This window comes from Narcine bancroftii, chromosome 1, assembly GCF_036971445.1.
Source record: "Narcine bancroftii isolate sNarBan1 chromosome 1, sNarBan1.hap1, whole genome shotgun sequence".
NCBI classification, from domain to species: Eukaryota; Metazoa; Chordata; class Chondrichthyes; order Torpediniformes; family Narcinidae; genus Narcine; species Narcine bancroftii.
In genome coordinates this window covers 400,397,343-400,410,755 of record NC_091469.1, presented here as the reverse complement: position 1 = coordinate 400,410,755, position 13,413 = coordinate 400,397,343, and the positions used below count along the sequence as shown (strand labels likewise).

General features: G+C 40.6%; 1 long non-coding RNA gene across 1 annotated transcript in view; it reads right to left on the bottom strand.

The window, feature by feature from the left end:
- Positions 1–11,044, bottom strand: part of LOC138751467 (uncharacterized) — a 151,694-nt gene extending 140,650 nt beyond the window's left edge. Inside the window, exon 1 of the long non-coding RNA XR_011349963.1 lies at positions 10,965–11,044. This is a non-coding gene — a long non-coding RNA (uncharacterized lncRNA). The remainder of the gene's footprint in view (positions 1–10,964) is intronic.
- Positions 11,045–13,413: the final 2,369 nt, after the last annotated feature.

Here is a 13,413-nt window from a genome sequence, read left to right as displayed (position 1 = left end):
CCTCTTTTCCCAATCGGGAGACTACGACTGTTTTAGAGGATATACTATATTCAAAATTCCCTCCAAAAGGTGTGATATCTAAATTATATAATATAATTACAAAAATAAATTCTGGGACTTTTGAAAAGTTTAAAAATGATTGGGAAAGAGAACTCAACCTTCATATTTCTAATGAAAATTGGAATAAAATTCTGCGACTGGTAAACTCTTCTTCTCTATGTGCAAAACATTCACTAATACAGTTTAAAGTTGTTCATAGAGCTCATATGTCTAAAGATAAACTCCATCGCTTTTATTCTCATATCGATCCTATATGTGATAAATGTCAATTGGAAATAGCTTCCCTTACACATATGTTTTGGTCCTGTCCCTCTTTACAGAATTATTGGAAGGAAATTTTTTCCATTATATCTACTGTTTTGAATATTGATTTACAACCACATCCCATTACTGCAATTTTTGGATTACCTATGATAGATTTGACTTATTTATCTCTTCCTGCGGATCGTATGATTGCTTTTCTTACACTAATGGCTAGAAGATCTATACTATTGAATTGGAAAGAGGTGAAACCTCCCACTGTTTTCCAATGGTTTACCCAAACTATACTATGTTTAAATTTAGAGAAAATTAGAAACTCTGTCTATGAATCCCCTTCTAAGTTTGAGTTAACCTGGCGACCATTTATTCAATATTTTCATTTGTGGTGAGTTGAACTGGCTCTGTTTTCTTTCTATGATTATGTATGATAATTGGGCTGTAAGATGAGATCGGAGTGATCGGCGTGGTTTAGCTATATCTGTAGGTTTTTTTTAAAGTTTTTTTTAATTCAGATTTGTTTTTTCTTCTTTTTTGGGGTTTTTTTCTCTCTTTTTTCATATATTGTTATTAATTATATCTTTTTTTAGAGATAGTTCACACCCTAAACTGATCAAAATTTTTTTATGATATATTTTTATTCTGTAATATTATTGTTTAATATCTCTGTATTAATTCATTACTTACTATGTATTTTTTTTATATCTCTTTGAACTGTATGTGTTTATAAATTATAATAATAATAAAAAGATTGAAAAAAGAAAAAAAAAAGATTATATTAATCAAGGTGAAAGGAAAGAGAAAGTGGAGGGCTCTGGGAATGTAAATGAATAGTGGACAAATTGCAGGTGAGGGAATTGGGGAGGGACAAAGCCCCTGCTTAAGGGTGGTGATGGAAGCTTCTGGAAGGCACATTTCTTTCCTTAGTTAGCATCCAAATGCAGCAATCACTTTTGATTTTTTTTCTTGCTGATCAGAATCAGAATTTATTGTCATGAGCAAGTCATAATATTTGATGTTTTGCAGCAGCATCGTGGTCCAAACATTCATATTATAACCATCTTACAAAAATACGAGAAAAAATCTAATGCACGAAAAGTAAGGTAGTGTCTTTAGTTCAATGATTATTCAGGAATCTGATGGCAGCGGGGAAGAAGCTGTCCTTGTGCCACTGAGTGCTCATCTCTATGCTCCAGTACCTTTTTCCCGATGGTAGCAGAGTGAAGAGGGCATGGCCTGGGTGGTGAAGATCTTTGAGGAATGAGGCTGTACTGATAATCAGTGAGGAGGAGATGTTGTTTCCAATTCATACTGACTGTGATCTTCCAATGAGAAAGTTGACGATCCAGTTGCAGAGTGGGATACAGAGGCCTCGAGTTTGTAGCCTCTTGACCAGCACAGAGGGAATAAAGGTATTGAAGGCCGAGCTGAAGTCAATGAAGAATGGCCGTATGTACAACTTGCTGTTTTCTAGGTGATCCAGAGCTGAATGGAGAGCCTGCAATATTGTATCTGTGGTGGAGCGATTGTGACAACAGGTGAATTGCAGTGGGTCCTGATCTTTGCCTTAGTACATGTTAATTCGGGCCATGACCAGCCTCTCAAAGCATTTCATCACAGTAGAAGTTAGTGCTACTGGAAGATAGTAATTGAGGCAGCCCACACTACAGTTTGTACCCAATTGAATAAAGACAGATACAGTAATTGACTGGAAGAAGAATGGATCAAAAAACCTAAAGAAATTATATTCTGTGGAGGACTGGGTGCAATGGCCCATGGGAAATCAGATCCTACTGCAATAATAATTTACAGCTGTAAGAACATCTTTAAAAATCAAGTTAACTGGAGCGTTGCTGGAAAACTTTATTTTTATATGAGATATTTTGTTCCAATACCAGTGAGCTTTTTTTTCAGTCTGGTGCATCCCCTTCTTACTCAGAGAGACAACGTATATCGTGGAGATTGTCATTAAAGGAAAAGCAAAGCATTTCAGGTTAGAACATGTTGATGAGGAAGAAGAGTAATGTATCCATTCCCAACTTTCTTCATAACTGTTGGAATATAAAACTACTTTATTTTTGGAAAGACATTGTGGTTTTAAAACCAACTTAGAAGTTTAGAGGGATATGGCCCAAGCACAGGTAGATGGGACCATTGTGGGTGAGACATTTTGGTCGGTGTGGGCAAGTTCAGTCAAGGGGCCTGTTTCCATACTGTTTGACTCTCTGACTTGATTGAAGTGGCATGCAAAGAAAAAGACTTGTAATTTACCTTAACTGGCGGCATGGTTAACGTAGTAGTTAGTACATCGCTATTACAGTGCCAGAGACCTGAGTTCTAATCCTCCAGTGTCTGTAAGGAGTTAATAGATACTCCCTGTGATTGCACAGGTATCCGCTGGGTGCTCTGGTTTCCTCTCCCTTTCCAAGAAAGTGCATTGTTCATCAGTTAATTGGCCATATGGGTGTATTTGGGTAGCACAAATTTGTGTGTCAGAAGAGCCCGTAGCCATGCTGTCTGTCTTATTAAAATCAAAATAAACAAAAGCATAGAGCTGACCATTGTACCCTTTGAGTCTGTGAAGGGCTCGTCGAAAGAATCAAAGACTTGTTGATCCAAACCAAGGCTTTTATTAGCAAAAGACAGGAGCTCTTCACAGGTGGCCGACCAGTCTGGAATGATCCAACCTGGCTAGGGTCACAACCCTTTAAGGCCCAGACAGTAGGCGTGGCTAAGCTCTCAACCAATCGCTGTAAGCACAGTCTAGATACTGTAACTATATACACTATATACATTGGTGATAGATCTGTACTATCACAGTCTGCACCACATTTCATTGAGATCATGTCTGATATTCTGCCCCAATGCCATTTCCATTCCATTTTAATTTAATTTCCTTGATGTCCAGAAATATATTGATCTCTATTTTGAATAAATCCAGCAACTGAGACCCCAAGAGAGATAAACTGAAGGATTCACCACTCTGAAGAAAGTTCTCCTTTTCCTTCATCAGTTTGTGATGAAGTCTCTATTTCTGAACCTCTCAAATGGAGAAAACATTCAGCCTGTTTAGCTATGTACAAATTTTGCCAGAAGATCTAAATAAGATCTCTTCCCATGCTTCTGACCTCTGGACAGTATGTCCAGTTATCTCAACCTATCCATATACAATCTCTCCCTGCCATGTATGGTATCAGACAACACTCCTTTTGTGGCAAAGTTATCCTTTCTCAGGTAAGACCAAAGCACTCTACTGTGCTCCAGCTGCAGCCTCATCAAGACCAAAATTACATCATGATACATGTGCTCTATATCTACCCATGTATTCAAATCCCCATGTGCCCTTCTGTTGGCTTTCAGAGACTTGTGTACATTTTGAACATCAGTGATACCTCATCCCTTTCCCTTTAAAAATATGACTTAATATACTTGCACATAACACTCCACTGTTCCTTCAAACTCATTTATATCCTCTTCCCAACATACAAATCCTCTTAGTTCTATACAATCAGCAAACTTTGCAATCTAACATTTGGTCTCAGCCAAATAGTTGACATAGATTGTGAACAGCTGGACTCCAAGCACTGATCCCCTCTGATATCCCATTTGTCACAGTTTGCCAACCTGCAAAGGATCTGTTTAATATTAGTCTTTTGCTTTACGTCCAATAACCAAATTTCAGTCCATTTCAATATAATATTCCAACTTAACATGCCCTGACCTTTTTCATCAAACTTTGCTGTGAAACCTTATTGAAAGCCTACAAATCCTTTGAATTCTTCCTTATCTACTCAGGACATGCTCTTAAAGTTTTCTATCATTGTTAAACATGATATTCATTTCATAAATCCATATTGGCTCTACACAATTCTGTTATTTCTATCCAAGGTATTTTCCTTCTACATTATTCATGACCAAGTCCAGCATTTTCCCTCTGACTTACAGTAGGTTAACAGGTTTGTGAGTCCCTGCTTTTTCTCTCCCTCCTTTGTAAACAGTAGGGACACATTTGTTCACAATCTAACCATTAAAGCAATTTCAGGATCTGTAGAATTTTGCAGGGTGATAATTAGAACATAATAAACACATTACAAATTTTCTTAAATGATTTTTCAGTACTTAATTTTTGATTCACTGGTATTTCCAGCATGTTTTTTTTTTCTTCTTCTCTTAAGGCAACACAAAGTATTTGTTTAAACCCTTTGCAATTTCCTTTTTCTCCATTGAAACATTCTCCTGTCTCTGTGTAATTAAAAGCTGTTTGTCAGGTGCATCTCACAGAAAATTATTGTTAACTGTTCGTTTATTTATGGGACAAAGTGTTACAATCCCTGGTGGTTAGATTGATCCTCTCTCATCATACGGTCGGTTGAGATAAAACATTCCTGTTGATGTGGAGAGTGAATATAAGACTCCATGAGCATATCTTAGCATCAGACACACATTTTCAAATACTAAAGAGACTACAACTTCACTTTCTTGGCTGTTTATATTTTGATGCCATTATTATGTATGGATGAGGGGAGTGAACTCATTTTCTGTGATCTTATTGCATGCAGCCTATGTTCAAGATGTGCTCAACTTTGGTGTTCAATTTTAAGGCTTGGGAAGATTTTAAGAGGATTTGTAAAGATTAATTTCTGCCTGTGGTGCACAAAATAGGTATCGTGCAAACTCAGATTCACTGTAATCATGCCAAAAGTGTTTACCCAAATGGAATGTATGTAATTTTTACCGTGATCTATTTATATATGGGGTGTTAGATTTAAAAAAAAATGCATGAAAAGAAAAGGCAAAGACAGGAGATTAAATTGGAGAAAAAGCATCAAGAGATTGAATACTGAGTTTCTCTACTATGACATTCCATTAATTCTGTAAAAGTAGCAATGTAGTGAACTGAAATTCATTGGTAGTGTGTGGTGCTGATGCTGGCCCCACCTCCTGGCTCTGCCCCCATCTGCTCTCTTATAACCCTAAGCCAGAACCCTTCTGAAGACTACTGTGAGACCCTACTCTTAGTTATAAGCTAATAAATGTGTTTCTTCTCCCTCTAGTCATGAGAGCTTTTATTCACTCTACAATTTTATTAGCTTATTCCCCAAACGATGGAAGTGCTGCTCAAGCCAGGTATGATACTGACGTGGCTGAGCTGTCTTCCACACCGATGAACTCAGGATGTTTGCACTCGTTTCGAAGGTAGGAACGAAAGGGTATGTAATCATCAGGGACTGCTCAACATATGACACTGCTATCAAGGCATTGAAGGCTAGGTACCTGAAGTCACAGAACGAGGTCCTAGCGAGGCACCGACTCGCTTTACATCTCCATCGGCCAGGAGAAACCATTGATGACTACCTACTGGATCTGCGGACGCTTGTCAAAAAGTGCAGGTATGAAGCGGCTATGGGCCACATTTATGAGGAAGAACAGACCTGGGACACTCTAGTCGCAGGAGTCCACTCGAGGTACGTGAGGCAGAGTCGGGTAAGAAGGACCTGGCTAGCCATGTAGAGCTGGCCAAATCACTGGAACAGGCCAAGCTCGAGAACGATGACCTCAAAGACAGTGAGCTCGCTCACCCAGGTGACTCGTTCCAAGGACCAGCTGCTCCTTCTATGCCTGCCCTAATGGCTGTCAGTTCCCATGCTAGGGAGTGCTTTTTCTGTGGCAAGAGTCAGCATCCACGATCTCGTTGCCTGGCAAAAGACTCCGTGTGTTCCAACTGTGGAAAGAAATGGCATTAGGTGAGGGTTTGTTGCACAAAGGGAAGCCCAGGGAAGTCTGCAACCTGCACCACTCCCGGATCCGATTCCAGCCCCAAGCTGACTGCCCCGAATTTACTTGAACCCACGCTGCGCGACACGCCAAATGAGGGTGGCAATGAGCAAACAGCACAAAAAGACTTGGCGGCCATCTTGCTGTGACCCAAATTCAAACACGGTGCCATCATTGTCGGAGGAAGAAGGAGGGCGGCCATCTTGAAGCACCACGAAGTTGACACCTTCTTACCCACGCAGGGCAACTCAGGTCTGTGGGGGAAACTCTAGTGAGGAGCATGGAGTCTGTGGGGGCCTAGCCTCGATAGTCCTAGATCAGGACAGACCTCACCAGCTCAGCAACTCCATAGTCACTGTGAATGTAAACGGACATTCCACTAAATGCCTAATCGACACGGGCTCGACTGAAAGCTTCAGAGACTCATAGACTGTGCCAAAATATAACCTGAAGATGTATTCTTCTAATTACCGCATATTTCTGGTATCTCATTCGCGTTCTACACATGTATAGTATACCTGTCGTTTGAAAGGAGAGAATTCTGTAAATTTCACTTGTACATACTTGATGAATTGTGAGCTCTGGTGTTGTTGGGGCTGGACTTCTGTGTCACCTTAAAAGCGTGACCTGGGAGTATTCTGGTCCTCTCCCCCTGTAACAGTTCGGAACAGATGGCCCATAAAATCAGCCTTTCCACACTGAATATCGACCCCACCCCTCCTCTATTCCCGAATCGTCCTCAGACCTCAAACCAATTGCTAACAAGAGCAGGAGGTACAATACAGCAGACCAAGATTTTATAAAATTTAAGGCACAACGACTGCTTGATGAAGGTATCATCGAATCTAGCACCAGCCCATGGAGAGCACAAGTGGTGGTGGTAAAGGGGAAAAAACAAGTCCAGACTAGTAATTGACTATAGCCACACTATTAACCAGTACGTACTCCTGGACACATACCCCCTCCCTCAAATTTCAGACATGGTGAATAATATTGCACAATATTGGGTCTATTCAACCATTGACTTGAAAGCTGCCTATCACCAGCTGCCAATCTATTTCGAGGACATCCATATAGGGCATTTGAGGCTAACGGACATTTCTATCAACTCCAGAGGATCCTTTTCGCTATTACTAATGGGGTTTCTATCTTCTAGAGGCAGGTGGGCAGAATGGTGGATGAGTATGGGTTGAAGGCTATCTTTCCCTACCTCAATAATATCACCATCTGTGGCCACAACTTGGAAGACCATGACACCAACCTCCACCTGGTGAAAGCCCTGAACCTTACTTATATCTCTGACAAGTGTGTGTTCAGAACTAAACGGATGGCGATCCTTGGCTACGTGATGGAGAATGGTATCATTGGTCCCAAGCATGATAGGATGCACCCCCTGTTAGAGTTCTCCATTTACAGGACCACAAAGGCTTTGAGGAGATGCCTGGGGTTTTTCTCATATTACACCCAGTGGATCCCTCAATACACTGATAAAGGTTCACCCTCTCTTAAAAGCCACTAATTTCCCCCTCTTGGCTGAAGCCAAAATGGCTTTTAACTACCTCCAAAATCGCATTGCAAAATCCACCATGGACACGGTGGATGAGAATGTACCTTTCCAAGTGGAAAGCGAGGCTTTGGACGTAGCTCTGGTTGTTACCGTCAACCAGGCGGGAAGGCTGGTTGCAATTTTTTAATGTACATTACAAGGCCACAAGCTCCAAAACCCATTTGTGGAAAAGGAGTCTCAAGCCGTTGTAGAAGCTGCGAAGCACTGGATATACTACCTGGCTGTTGTTTTTTTAAAATTTTTATCTATCTATTTATTTATTTTTTAACGCTCCTCACTGACCAGCATTTGGTCGTATTCATGTTCAATAATGTCAAGAGGGAAAAAATCAAAAATGATCAAGCTCTCCACCAACAATTATGTCATTGCCTATTGGCCAAGAGCCCTTAATGACCCTCCAGATGCCTTATCCAGAGGAAGCTGTGCCTCTGCACACACCAAATGCGGTCTATGCATAATGAGTTCTACCATTCAGGGGTCACCTGCATGGCTCATTTTGTCAAGGCGCGTAATCTGCCCTACTCGATGGAGGACATCAGGGAAATGACCAGGTCTTGCCAGGTCTGCGCAGAGTGCAAACCACACTTCTACCATGAAGGCTCACCTGATCAAGTTATCCAGGTCCTTCGAATGGCTCAGTGTCAATTTTAAGGGACCTCTTCCTTTCACGAATGGGAACATCTTCTTCCTTTCAATCATTGACGAGTAGTCCCACTTCCCGTTCCCCATTCCGTATCCAGACCTGTCCATTTCATCAGTCATAAAGGCCCTAGACTCAATTTTCACCCTTTTCAGGTATCCCAGCTATATTCATGGCGACAGGGGCTCAGCCTTAATGAATGTCGAGCTATGTCAGTACCTGCTGGTGAGGGGAATCCGTCCAGCAGGACTACTTGCTACAACCTCCAGGGGAATGGGCAGGTTGAGAAAGAGAACACCATAATCTGGAAGGCTGTAAAACTGCTCCTGAAGTCAAAAGGCCTTCCAGATTCACACTGGCAGGAAGTCCTCCCCATGGCACTCCATTCTATCCAGTCACTGCTATGTACCGTGACCACTGCTACTCCTCACGAGTTCCTATTCACTTTTGAGAGAAGGTCGGCATCAGGAACTACATTCCCAATCTGGCTCACCTCTCCTGGTCCACTCTTTCTCAGGAAGCACATGAGGAGAAGCAAGACCGACCCCCTGGTGGAGAGTATTAAACTGCTCCATGCAAATCCCATGTACACATATATGGAGTACCTGGATGGCAGGGAGGGCACAGTCTCCATCAGGGTCCATTGCTTCAGGGCCCTGCGAGCCACGGAGCTCATTCTTGCCACCGCAGTCAGGGCTTCGGGGGGATCTGGATCAGGAGGAACGTGCATCCCCTTCAACCGTTGAGCCAGAGACTCAGCCCACCTCTTCTCCCTCACAAGGGGACCAGGAGACCCAAGGAGTCCAATGCCTCCCGGTGCTAAGGCGCTCCACCAAGATCTCCAGCCCCCTGGACTGCTTAAATATGTAAATTTGTAAATAATTGTATATTTTACAACCATTTTTGTTCTGAACCCATGTTCTCTGTCTTCATTCACAGATCCTAAATTCTACCTATAACCCTGGTTTCCCGCCTAATCTACTGTGAGACCCTACCCTTAGTTATAAGCTAATAAAAGCATTTGTTCTCCCTCCAGTCATGAGCACTTTTATTCATGCTACAAACAAGCAGTCCATATGAATTTCCTATGTTCTTCCAATCTCTTTAATCTTTTACTTAGTCTAGTACAGATAGGTTGACCATGCCTCTTTACTGGATAATAGTAATCGTAGTCTATGCAGAACTTATTAATGACCTTACTGTCATTGATAAAGCCATGTCCATATCTCCTATATTTCTCATCCCACTTTCCAGGCAGAACAAGGACAGAGTCCCTTTGGTCTTCACTTCCCACCCACATACCTCCACATCCAACACATTATCCTTTAACACTTCTGTCAACTTCAGCATAATCCCACATCTACTCGTATTAATTTTTCAAGGGATGAATCTCTTTGAGATTCCCTCATCTGCTATTGCCTCCACAACCACCCTTCCACCCCCTTAGGCACTTACTATTCTAACTGGAGAAAGCACAAAACTTGTCCTTGCATTTCCTCCCTCCCTCCATCCAGGGCAACAAAAATGCCATCCAGGTGAGACAGGGCTTTACATGCATGTTGTCCAATCTAATCTACTGCATTCCACATACCTTGTGTAGTCTTCTTTACATCAAATACAGATGAACACAAAGACTTTGTGTGTCTAAACTTGAGCTTCATTTATCCAACCATTTCAATGCCCTCCCAATCATTCCAATGGTGTCATGTCCTCTGCCTCATCCAGTGATAAAGGATTCTAACTCGAAACATTGAATGACCATTTATACCTATGGGTGCTGTCTAACCCGTTGAGAGTCTCCGGCAATTGCTTGCTTATTAATGGATATGTTTTTACAGTACCTCAGTCACAAGAGCTGTTACTCATTTTCTATTTAACTAAGCCAGTTATGGTCACCCCTTCCCTCCTTTCATTGCTGCTGTAATTAGGTCAAACCTGAATTGTTCCACAGATGATGGTAAGTTGAAAATGAGCAAAAACAATATTATCCCCTTTTCTAGTTGAAGTTGAATCATGACTCTTCCTCAACAGAGGGTCTTATAATATTATTGTGTGGGATTATTTATATCTCACACTCTTGTGGTTAAATATGATATATCATCCATTAGACATTGGTTAGAGAATACATCTATACAATGAAGCTTCAACCATCCAGAGAAACAGTGAGAGCCAAGCCCATGGATTGTAAATTCTGGCAAGCCTAAATTTCATTTGGTTTCTCAGCCAAAACTCATAGATCTCCAAAGGTTTTGGAAGGTAATCAACAGTGTGAATGATGGGGTTGCAAATTAAAAAAAAATGTTTGCACTGTATGCAATGCACAGTATATAGAGTTTCTTATTTAGAAATTATACAGTTTGTGCTTCAGATATTTGTTTAACTTTTAATATAATTTTTAATTATAAGATGGTTTTCTTCTGCCCTTTAATTCACTTATGGAATTATGTTATTCTTTTGTTAAGAACACAAAGAATAATTTTCATCCTAAAGTTGTCAATTTGGCTTTTTTTCACACCTCAAGACTACAAAAATGTTCAGCATAGCAATGAATAATATGTATGTGTGTATGTATATATATATATATATATATATATAAATAATACAGCACAGTAGAAGACCCTTCCAGCCCATGAAATCCCTGACATCCAATTACCCCTGCTTTACCTGTAAGAGCTGTTTAGATCCTTGGTTGGAGATGAGAGGAGCTGAAGAGTTGGTTGTGGTAGAAAGTTAGTGTAGGGTTCCCTCCTCTGCTGCTGACAACATAATGCCTCTTCTTTGTGTCATCTTGAAAGTCATAAAGCCAATATAATAAGGGACTGCATCAATATGGTCACAACCTGTTTTTATTACTCCCTTTGGGACGAAGGTACAGAAGCCTGAAGTTCAGCAAGGATAGATTTTTTCCAAGAACTATCATGGTCTTGAACCTTCACTTATCCATTAATCATGGGGCACTACAAAAAGGCCTCAGATTTCAGATTTATTGTCGGAGTATATACATGACATCACATACAACTCTGAGATTCTTTTTCCTGTGGGCCAGGCAGAATTACCACTTATTGGTAGTGCAAAATAAAATTGTACACAATGTATACATGTAAACAACTGCAATACAGAGAGGAGAAAGGAAACAATAAAGTGCAAAAGTAAGAGTCCTTAAATGAGTCTCTGATTGAGTTTGCTCTTGAAGAGTCTGATGGTGGTGGGGTAGCAGCTGTTCCTGAAACTGGTGGTGCAAATCTTGTGGCATCTATAACTCTTTCCTGAAGGCAGCAGCGAGAACAGAGCATGCTGGGTGGCGTGGATTCTTTTTTTAAATTTTTTAAAAAATTTTCACACTATGAACCATATTGACCAAAATACACATAAAAATTTCCCTCTTGAATATACACAGTGTCATTTTCTCCCCTTTCTCCCCCCTCCCTTCCCTCCCTCCTTCCCACCCCCTTCCCACCCACTAAATGTTCAACATATACAATACATTAAAACCCATTAAATAATGTCATCACACAATGAAAATAAACAAGAAAATTGTGTCATCTACTTTTACACACTGGGTCAGTTCATTTCGTCTTCTTCTCATTCTATCATTTTAGGTGGTGGATGTCTGCGGTAGGACTTCTCTGTTGTGTTCCATGTACGGTTCACAAATTTCTTCGAATACTGTGAAGTTATTTCTTAAATTATATGTTATTTTTTCCGATGGAATACATATATTCATTTCTATGTACCATTGGTGTATTCTCAGGCTATTTTCTGATTTCCAGGTTGACATTATACATGTTTTTGCTACAGCTAAGGTTATCATAATAAATCTTTTTTGGGCTTCATCCAAATCGAGGCCAAGTTCTTTACTTCCCATATTACTTAGAAGAAAGATCTCTGGATTTTTTGGTATGTTATTTTTTGTTATTTTATTTAATACCTGATTTAGATCTTCCCAAAACCTTTCCACTTTCTCACATGCCCAAATTGCTCTCTGATGGCAGAGATCACTGTATATGTTCCCAATAGTGGGAAGTGTTTTGCCTATGATGTGTCCTTGGCTGTGTCCACTACCTTTTGCAGGAACTTACATTCAGGGGCAATGGTGTTCCTAGACCAGGCCGTGATGCAGCCAGTCAGCACACTTTCCACAACTCATCTATAGAAATTTGCCAGGATTTCTGATGTCATATCAAACATCTGCAAACTCCTGAGGAAGTAAAGATGCTGACGTGCTTGCTTCACTATGCCATTAGTCTGTTGGGTCCAGGAAAGATCCTCTGAGATAGTGACTCCCAATAACTTAAATTTGCTCACCCTCTCCACCTCTGATCCCCCAATGGTCACTGGATTGTATACATCTGGTTTTCCCTTCCTGAAGTCATCAATTAGCTCTTTGGTTTCGTTGGCATTGAGTGCAGGGTTGTTGTTGGTGTCCCATTCAACCAATCATCCCTCCTGTATGCTGACTCAATGCACTATTGTAATGCCAGTATCTTTTGCTTTTTTTTCATCTCTTCATACGATGTATACTATTATAGATTTTGTTACATAAAGCATGACAATCTATATTCATTTCCATTATACAATTTACATGTGCACTCAAAATGTTACTGAAATTGAACAGGTGCTTGTATTAAAAAAAACCTCAAAGCAACTATAAATTTAACAGAATACTTATTTGAATTAAAAATATAATAAATACACAACAATTATATATTTACAGTTATTCTAGTGCAAAATAAGCACTTGCTCGGCTGCAGCAAGTAAGAATTTTGGTGCATATGTACATTATGCAATGTATATGACAATAAACTCATGATAAGACATCAGTGGAGAATTCAGACAATTGCCCATGAAGTTTGTTCCATTATTTAAATTATGGCTGATGTTCTTTTCTTTGACTTGGCTTCGCGGACGAAGATTTACGGAGGGGGTAAAAGTCCACGTCAGCTGCAGGCTCGTTTGTGGCTGACAAGTCCGATGCGGGACAGGCAGACACGGTTGCAGCGGCTGCAGGGGAAAATTGGTTGGTTGGGGTTGGGTGTTGGGTTTTTCCTCCTTTGCCTTTTGTCAGTGAGCTGGGCTCTGCGGTCTTCTTCAAAGGAGGTTGCTGCCCGCCAAA